We start from the raw sequence: 9,154 nt of genomic DNA, 5'->3' as shown, positions 1-9,154 counted from the left end.
CCCAACTAGCCTAGTTGATGGGAAATCTTTAGATGAGCATGCTCATTTTGTGCGTTACCGTTTGTCTGAAAAAGGGAGACTCTTATGGGATCAAATAAACAGATTACTGTGTTATGCTTGGAATCTTTGTGTTGTGATTTTACTTGTTGCTCTAAGAACCCTAAAAAACACCTTCCCTACCTATGTGAGTTTAATGAAAATAAAATATTATCTTCTTATGCAAAGGGTGTTTATAGTTACTATGATACCGAAGAAATTGAAGAATTTGTTGCTTTTAAGGGTGCTTATGAAGTTGCTTCTTTGATTGAAAAGTATGATATTACTCTCTACGAATCTGAAAATTTTGACATACTTAAATATTGCTATGAAAGCTATGCTCATAATGTCTATGTCAAAGAATTTATTGAGAGAATGACCATTGCTTTGGAAGAAAATAATGATATTCATGAATCTATAGATAATGATGATTCCGATGATTTGATTGAAATATCCTTTGATGAACATGATGCTTGCTATTCTTGTGGCCATGATGCCAATATTTATGAAGATCAATTTGCTATAGTTCCTTATGTTAAACATGAGATCATTACTATTGCACCCATACTTGTTAGCTCCTTGAATAAAAAGCACGATTGCAATGATTTTACTATAAATTCTCTTGATGTCAGTTGTGCTAATAATATGCAAAACCCTAAGCTTGGGGATGCTAGTTTTGCTATGTCTACTACTTGTTGCAATGATCATGATTTGGGTGATTCTTTTTATGATGTTGAAAATTTATTTAAGCCCCATGATGAATATGAGATTGATAATAGTGTTTGCAATATTATTGAAAGTGGGTTCGGAAGAGTGTCAACTTTAGATCCCACATATTTGGAGAATGTTCAATCTTGTGGTTTTTTTATAATAGTGGGTTTGGAGAGGTCATGACTTTAGTTAATGTTAATCCCACTATTTTGGAAGAGTGTCAACTTTGCATGCATGTGGATCGTGTTGAAAATATTTTATGTGATAGCTATTTTGTTGAATTTGCTCATGATCCCACTTGTAGTTATTATGAGAGAGGAAAATATGGTTGTAGAAATTTTTATCTTACTAAATTACCTCTCATCATGTTGAGATTGCTATCGTCTCTTTATTCTTCCTTGCATGTGCTAGTTTTTGCTTGCCTTGGAAATTTGTTTGCTTATCATATGCCTATGCATAGGAAATATGTTAGACTTAGATGTGTTTGTCACATGTTTTATGATGCTCTCTTTATGCTTCAATTCTTGTCCTTTATGTGAGCATCATTGAAATCTCAATGCCTAGCTAGGGGCGTTAAACGATAGCGCTAGTTGGGAGGCAACCCAATTTTCTTTGTGTTATTTGTTTTTGTTCCTGTTTAGTAATAAATTTTGTTTCTACTTTCTGTTTAGATGTGTTTTTATCTTTTAATTAGTGTTTGTGCCAAGTAGAACCTATAGGATAACCTATGATGATAGTTGATTTGATTCTGTTGAAAAACAGGAACTTTGCGCTCACGAGAAAAAAAATCAATAAATCACAGGGACGTGATTTTGCATTGATTCCTTTTGCTGCTGATCAATAAACAAATTGTTTAGGACTTACTATTTTGGGAGGAGTTTTAAGGTTCCAGAAGTTTGCGTTAGTTATAGATTGCTACAGATTGTTCTGTTTTTGACAGATACTGTTTTTCGTGTGTTGTTTGCTTATTTTGATACATCTATGGCTAGTATGTAAGGGTATGAACCATAGAGAACTTGGAATACAGTAGGTTTAACACCCAAATAAATAAAGAATGAGTTCATTACAGTACCTTATGTGGTGGTTTTGTTTTCTTTCACTAACGGAGCTTATAAGATTTCCTGTTGAGTTTTGTGTTGTGAAGTTTTCAAGTTTTGGGTAAAGCTTTTATGGACTATGGAATAAAGGGTGGCAAAAGCCTAAGCTTGGGGATGCCCATGGCACCCCAAGATATTCAAGTATGGCCAAAAGCCTAAGCTTGGGGATGCCCCGGGAAGACATCCCCTCTTTCGTCTTCGTTCATTGGTAACTTTACTTGGAGCTATATTTTTATTCACCACATGATATGTGTTTTGCTTGGAGCGTCGTGTATTATATTAGTCTCTGCTTTTTAGTTTACCACAATCATCCTTGCTGTAACACACCTTTTGGGAGAATCCTATTTGCTTAGGATTTGATAGAATACTCTATGTGCTTCACTTATATCTTTTGAGCTTGATAGTTTTTGCTCTAGTGCTTCACTCATATCTTTTAGAGCACGGCGGTGGTTTAATTTTGAAGAAATTTCTAGTCTCTCATGCTTCACTTATATTATTTTGAGAGTCTTTTAGAACAGCATTGGTATTTGCTATGGTTATAAATTGGTCCTAGAATGATGAGCATCCAAGTTGGGTATAATAAAAACTATCATAGGAAGTGAATTGGATGCCATGATCAACTTGATACTTGATAATTGTTTTGAGATAGGGAGGTAGTGATATTAAAGTCATGCTAGTTGGGTGATTATGAATTTAAAGAATGCTTGTGTTAAAGTTAGCAAGTCCCAGCATGCACGTATGGTTAAAGTTGTGTAACAAGTTTGAAGCATGAAGTGTACCTGGCTTGTGCATCCTTATGAGTGGCGGTCGGGGACGAGCGATGGTCTTTTCCTACCAATCTATCCCCCTAGGAGCATGCGCGTAGTGCTTGGTTTTTGATGACTTCTAAATTTTTGCAATAAGTATATTAGTTCTTTTGACTAATGTTGAGTTCATGGATTATAAGCGCTTTTACCTTTCCATCATTGCTAGCCTCTTCGGTACCGTGCGTTGCCCTTTCTCACCTTGAGAGTTGGTGCAAACTTCGCCGGTGCATCCAAACCTCGTGATATGATATGCTCTATCACACATAAACCTCCTTATATCTTCCTCAAAACAGCCACCATACCTACCTATTTATGGCGTTTCCATAGCCATTCCGAGATATATTTCCATGCAACTTTCCACCGTTCCGCTCATCATGATCATGACATACATTACTTTTGTCATATTGCCATTGCATGATCATGTAGTTGACATCGTATTTGTGGCAAAGCCACCATGCATAATTTTTCATACATGTCACTCTTGATTCATTGCACCATCCCGGTACACCGCCTAAGGCATTCATATAGAGTCATATCTTGTTCTAGTTTCGAGTTGTAATTCATGTGTTGTAATCAATAAAAGTGTGATGATCATCATTATTAGAGCATTGCGCCAAAAAAAAGAAAGGCAAAAAAAAAGGAAAGGCCAAAGAAAAAAAGAAAAAAAGGAAAAAGAAAAAAGAAAAAAAATAAAAAAATAAAGGGGCAATGCTACTATCTCTTTTTTCACACTTGTGCTTCAAAGTAGCACCTTGTTCTTCATGTAATGAGTCTCATATATATTGTGCTTCAAAGTAGCACCATGTTTTCATGTAGAGAGTCTCATGTGTTGTCACTTTCATATACTAGTGGGATTTTTTCATTATAGAACTTGGCTTGTATATTCCTACGACGGGCTTCCTCAAATGCCCTAGGTCTTCTTTAGCAAGCAAGTTGGATGCACACCTACTAGTTTTCTTTTGTTGAGCTTTCATTTATTTATAGCTCTAGTGCATCTGTTGCATGGCAATCCCTACTCCTCATGATGACATCAATTGATGGGCATTCCCATAGCCCGTTGATTATCCTTGTCAATGTGAGACTTTCTCCTTTTTTGTCTTCTCCACACAATCCCCAATCATTATTCTATTCCACCCGTAGTGATATATCCATGGCTCACGCTCATGTATTGCGTGAAGGTTGAAAAAAATTGAGATTATTTAAGTACGAAACAATTGCTTGGCTTGTCATCGGGGGTATATAAGTTGGGAACATCTTTGTGTGACGAAAATGAAGCATAGCCTAACTATATGATTTTGTAGGGATGAACTTTCTTTAGCCATGTTATTTTGAGAAGACATGATTGCTTTTATTAGTATGCTTGAAGTATTGCTATTTCTTTTGTCAATATGAACTTTTATTTTGAATCATTTGGATCTGAACATTCATGCCACAATAAAGAGAAATTACATTGAGAAATTATGCTAGGTAGCATTCCACATCAAAAATTCTGTTTTTATCATTTACCTACTCGAGGACGAGCAGGAATTAAGCTCGGGGATGCTTGATACGTCTCCAACGTATCTATAATTTTTGATTGTTCCATGCTATTATATTACCTGTTTTGGATGTTTATGGGCTTTATTTTACACATTATTATCATTTTTGGGACTAACCTACTAACCGGAGGCCCAGCCCATATTGCTGTTTTTTTGTCTATTTCAGTATTTCAAAGGAAAGGAATATCAAATGGAGTCCAAACGGAATGTAACCTTCGGAAGCGTGATTTTTGGAATGAACGTGATCCAGAGGACTTGGAGTGCAAGTCAAGAAGCAGCCGAGGCGGCCACGAGAGGGTAGGTGAAGTGCAACTATCCCTAGGTGGTTTTGGTAATTCCTAACAACATATAGCTCATTGAGCTAATACTATTCCAAGACAAATATTTTTGGGAAGCTCAATGAATGGCATGGCATGGATGAGAAAGGTGGATCCCTCAAAATACTAAGGATAAAAGGATTGGCTGAAGCTTCAAGCTCAAGACTCTACATTTTATATTTTAGTGATCCAAGATCACATTGAGTCTATAGGAAAAGCCAATACTATCAAGGAGGGATGAGGTGTTGCTTAATGAGTTTCTTGCTTCATAGTGCTTAGTGATATGCTCCAAAACCCTCAACTACTTTCCCACATCCACATATGACCTAAACCTAAAGTCAAACTCGGCCCCACCGATTCTTTCTATCCGGCGCCACCGAGTTCAAATGTCATAGCCACTGCCATAAACCCTAGGCAAATCGGTCTTACTGATAGGGATCTCGATGTCACCAAGATGGGATTGTAATCTCTCTGTTTCCCTTTGTAACGTTTCGGTCTCACCGAGATGAGCGATCGGTCCCACCGAGATTGCAATGTAAACTCTCTGTTTCCTTTTCGTAACATTTCAGTCCCACCGAAAAGAGCGAACCGGTCCCACCGAGTTTACCTGACCAACTCTCTGGTTAGCTTATTACCATAATCGGTCTCACCGAGTTTGTGTAATCGGTATCACCGAGATTACGTTATGCTCTAACCCTAACCATACCGGTCCTACCGAGTTGCATGTCGGTCCCACCGAAAACCCTAACGGTCACTAGGTTTACTAAATCGGTCTGACCGAGTTTGTTGATTCGGTCCCACCGAGATTGGTAAATGATACGTATCCGTCGTATCTACTTTTCCAAACACTTTTGCCCTTGTTTTGGACTCTAACTTGTATGATTTGAATGGAACTAACCCGGACTGACGCTGTTTTCAGCAGAATTGCCATGGTGTTGTTTTTGTGCAGAAAATATAAGTTCTCGGAACGACCTGAAACTCCACGGAATATCTTAGGATAATTAATAAAAAATCCTCACAAAAGATGAAGACCAGGGGGCCTACACCCTGCCCACGAGGGTGGGGGGCGCGCCCCCCTACCTCGTGGGCCCCCTGGTGGCCCTCTGACGCCAACTCCAACTCCATATATTGGCTTTCGGGGAGAAAAAAATCAGAGAGAAGAAATCATCGCGTTTTACGATACGGAGCCGCCGCCAAGCCCTAATCTCTCTCACGAGGGCTGATCTGGAGTCCGTTCGGGGCTCCGGAGAGGGGGATTCGTCACCATCGTCATCATCAACCATCCTCCATCACCAATTTCATGATGCTCACCGCCGTGCGTGAGTAATTCCATCGTAGGCTTGCTGGACGGTGATGGGTTGGATGAGATTTATCATGTAATCGAGTTAGTTTTGTTAGGGTTTGATCCCTAGTATCCACTATGTTCTGAGATTGATGTTGCTATGACATTGCTATGCTTAATGCTTGTCATTAGGGCCCGAGTGCCATGATTTCAGATCTGAACCTATTATGTTTTCATGAATATATGTGAGTTCTTGATCCTATCTTGCAAGTCTATAGTCACCTACTATGTGTTATGATCCAGCAACCCCGAAGTGACAATAATCGGAACCACTCCCGGTGATGACCATAGTTTGAGGAGTTCATGTATTCACTATGTGCTAATGCTTTGTTCCGGTTCTCTATTAAAAGGAGGCCTTAATATCCCTTAGTTTCCAATAGGACCCCGCTGCCACGGGAGGGTAGGACAAAAGATGTCATGCAAGTTCTTTTCCATAAGCACGTATGACTATATTCGGAATACATGCCTACATTACATTGATGAACTGGAGCTAGTTTTGTGTCACCCTATGTTATGACTGTTACATGATGAACCACATTCGGCACAATTATCCATCATTGATCCGGTGCCTAGGAGTTTTCCATATACTGGTTCTTGCTTATTTACTTTTCCGTTGTTACTGTTACAATCACTACAAAATACCAAAAACATTACTTTTGCTGTCTTTACTTTTGTTACTGTTACCACCACTATCATATTACTTTGCTACTAAACACCTTGCTGCAGATACTAAGTTTCCAGGTGTGGTTGAATTGACAACTCAACTGCTAATACTTGAGAATATTCTTTGGCTCCCCTTGTGTCGAATCAACAAATTTGGGTTGAATACTCTACCCTCGAAAACTGTTGCGATCCCATATACTTGTGGGTTATCAAGACCTTTTTCTGGCGCCGTTGCCGGGGAGCATATCTCTATTATTTGAGTCACTTGGGATTTATATCTGCTGGACACTATGAAGAACTTGAAAGACGCTAAGACCAAGATTTTACCCTCAACTACGAGGGGAGGTAAGTTACTGCCATCTAGCTCTGCACTAGATTCTCCTTCTGTTATAAGTAAGCTTGCGACACCTAAACCTGCTACTGCTATGAATTCTGATATGTCGCATGTTATTGATGATGCCACTTCTGCTATGCATGACACTTGTGATGAAACCACTTCTATGCTTGATACTATTGTGCCCCTTGGTGAATTTCTTGATGAGCAAATTGCTAGGTCTAGAGAAAGAGAAATTATTACACCTGAATACAATGATGAGAGTGATGATGAAAATATGCCTCCTATTCCTGAAGGTTATCTTTTTGATGCAGAATCTTCTGCCGCTATTTTTGCTTGCCAGGATAGATATGAACTTAAGAGGTTGCTAGTTAAATGGAGTAAAGAGTCTCTTAGAGATAGAATGAGACCCGACCCTGCTTTTTCTACTTCACCTATTTGTGTTCCCGATAAGGATTATTATGATTTTTCTGTTGATCCAGATATAATACTTTGGTTGAGTCTGATCCTTTCTATGGCTATGAATCTGAAACTGTTGTGGCACATCTTACTAAGTTGAATGATATAGCTGCCCTGTTTACTAATAATGAGAGATCACGCTATCTTTATTTACTTAAAATATTTCCGTTCTCATTAAAGGGTGATGCTAAGATATGGTTTAATTCTCTTGATCCTGGTTGTGTGCAAAGTCCCCAGGATATGATTTATTACTTCTCTGCTAAATATTTCCCTGCTCATAAGAAACAAGCAGCCTTGAGGGAAATATATAACTTTGTGCAAATTGAAGAAGAGAGTCTCCCACAAGCTTGGGGGAGGCTTCTCAAGTTACTTAATGCTTTGCCTGATCATCCTCTTAAGAAACCTAAAATACTTGATATCTTTTATAATGGACTAACTGATGCTTCCAGAGATTACCTGGATAGTTGTGTTGGTTCTCTTTTCAGGGAAAGAACACCGAATGAAGCGGAAATTCTATTGAATAATATGTTGACAAATGAAAATAATTGGGCACCTTCCGAGCCAGCTCCTGAGCCAATTTCTGAGCCAATTATTGAGCCTATTCCTAAACCAACTCCGAAGAAGAGAGGTGTTCTATTTCTCAGTCCTGAAGATATGCAAGAGGCAAAGAAATCTATGAAAGAAAAAGGTATTAAAGCTGAAGATGTTAAGACTTTACCTCCTATTGAAGAAATACACGATCTTAATTTACCGCCTGTTGAAGAAGTATATGATCTCAATTACTTATTTACTGAAAAACCTCCCGATATCCCGACACAGGTAGTAAAGGTAAATTCTCTCTATAGATATGATAAAGCTGAAGTCCCTCCTACTAAAATTTCTAGTCAGTGCTTGGATGAGTTTGATAACTTTATGTTTAAGCAAGATGACTTTAATGCTTATTTTGGTAGACAATTAAAACAAGATGCTCATATGATTAAATGCTTGGGTGATTATATGGCTGATATTAGAGGTGAACTTAAGCTTGTTAGCAAACATGCTTCTATGGTTACCACTCAAGTAGAACAAGTACTTAAAGCTCAAAAAGAAGCGCTTGATGAAATGAATAGTAAGAAAAATTATTATGCTGTTAGAGTGGCTACTAGAACCGGTAGAATGACTTAGGAACCTTTGTATCCTGAAGGCCACCCTAAGAGAATCGAGCAAGATTCTCAGAGAAATGATATTGATGTGCCTTGTTCTTCTAAAAGGAAGAAAAAGAAAAATGATAGGACTTTGCAAACTTCTAGTGAACCTACCGTTGAGCCACCTGAGAATCCAAATGATATTTCTATTTCTGATGCTGAAACACAACCAGGTGATGAACGTGAACCCAGTGATGATGTTAATGATAATGATCATGTTAATGCTCAACCTAGTAATGACAATGATGTAGAAGCCAAACCTGTTGTTGATCTTGATAACCCACAATCAAGGAATCAACGCTATGATAAAAGAGACTTCGTTGCTAGGAAACATGGTAAAGAAAGGGAACCATGGGTTCAAAAACCCATGCCTTTCCCCCGAAACCATCCGAGAAAAAGGATGATGAGGATTTTGAGCGCTTTGCTGAAATGATTAGACCTATCTTTTTGCGTATGCGATTAACTGATGTGCTCAAAACAAATCCTTATTCCAAGTATATGAAGGATATTATTACTAATAAAAGAAAGATACCTGAAGCTAAAATTTCCATCATGCTTGCTAATTATACTTTTAAGGGTGGAATACCAAAGAAACTTGGAGATCCCGGAGTACCTACTATACCATGCTCCATTAAGAGAAATTATGTTAAAACTGCTTTATGTGATC

Source organism: Triticum dicoccoides, chromosome 2B (genome assembly GCF_002162155.2).
Source record: "Triticum dicoccoides isolate Atlit2015 ecotype Zavitan chromosome 2B, WEW_v2.0, whole genome shotgun sequence".
NCBI lineage: Eukaryota > Viridiplantae > Streptophyta > Magnoliopsida > Poales > Poaceae > Triticum > Triticum dicoccoides.
This window is presented reverse-complemented; position numbering follows the sequence as displayed.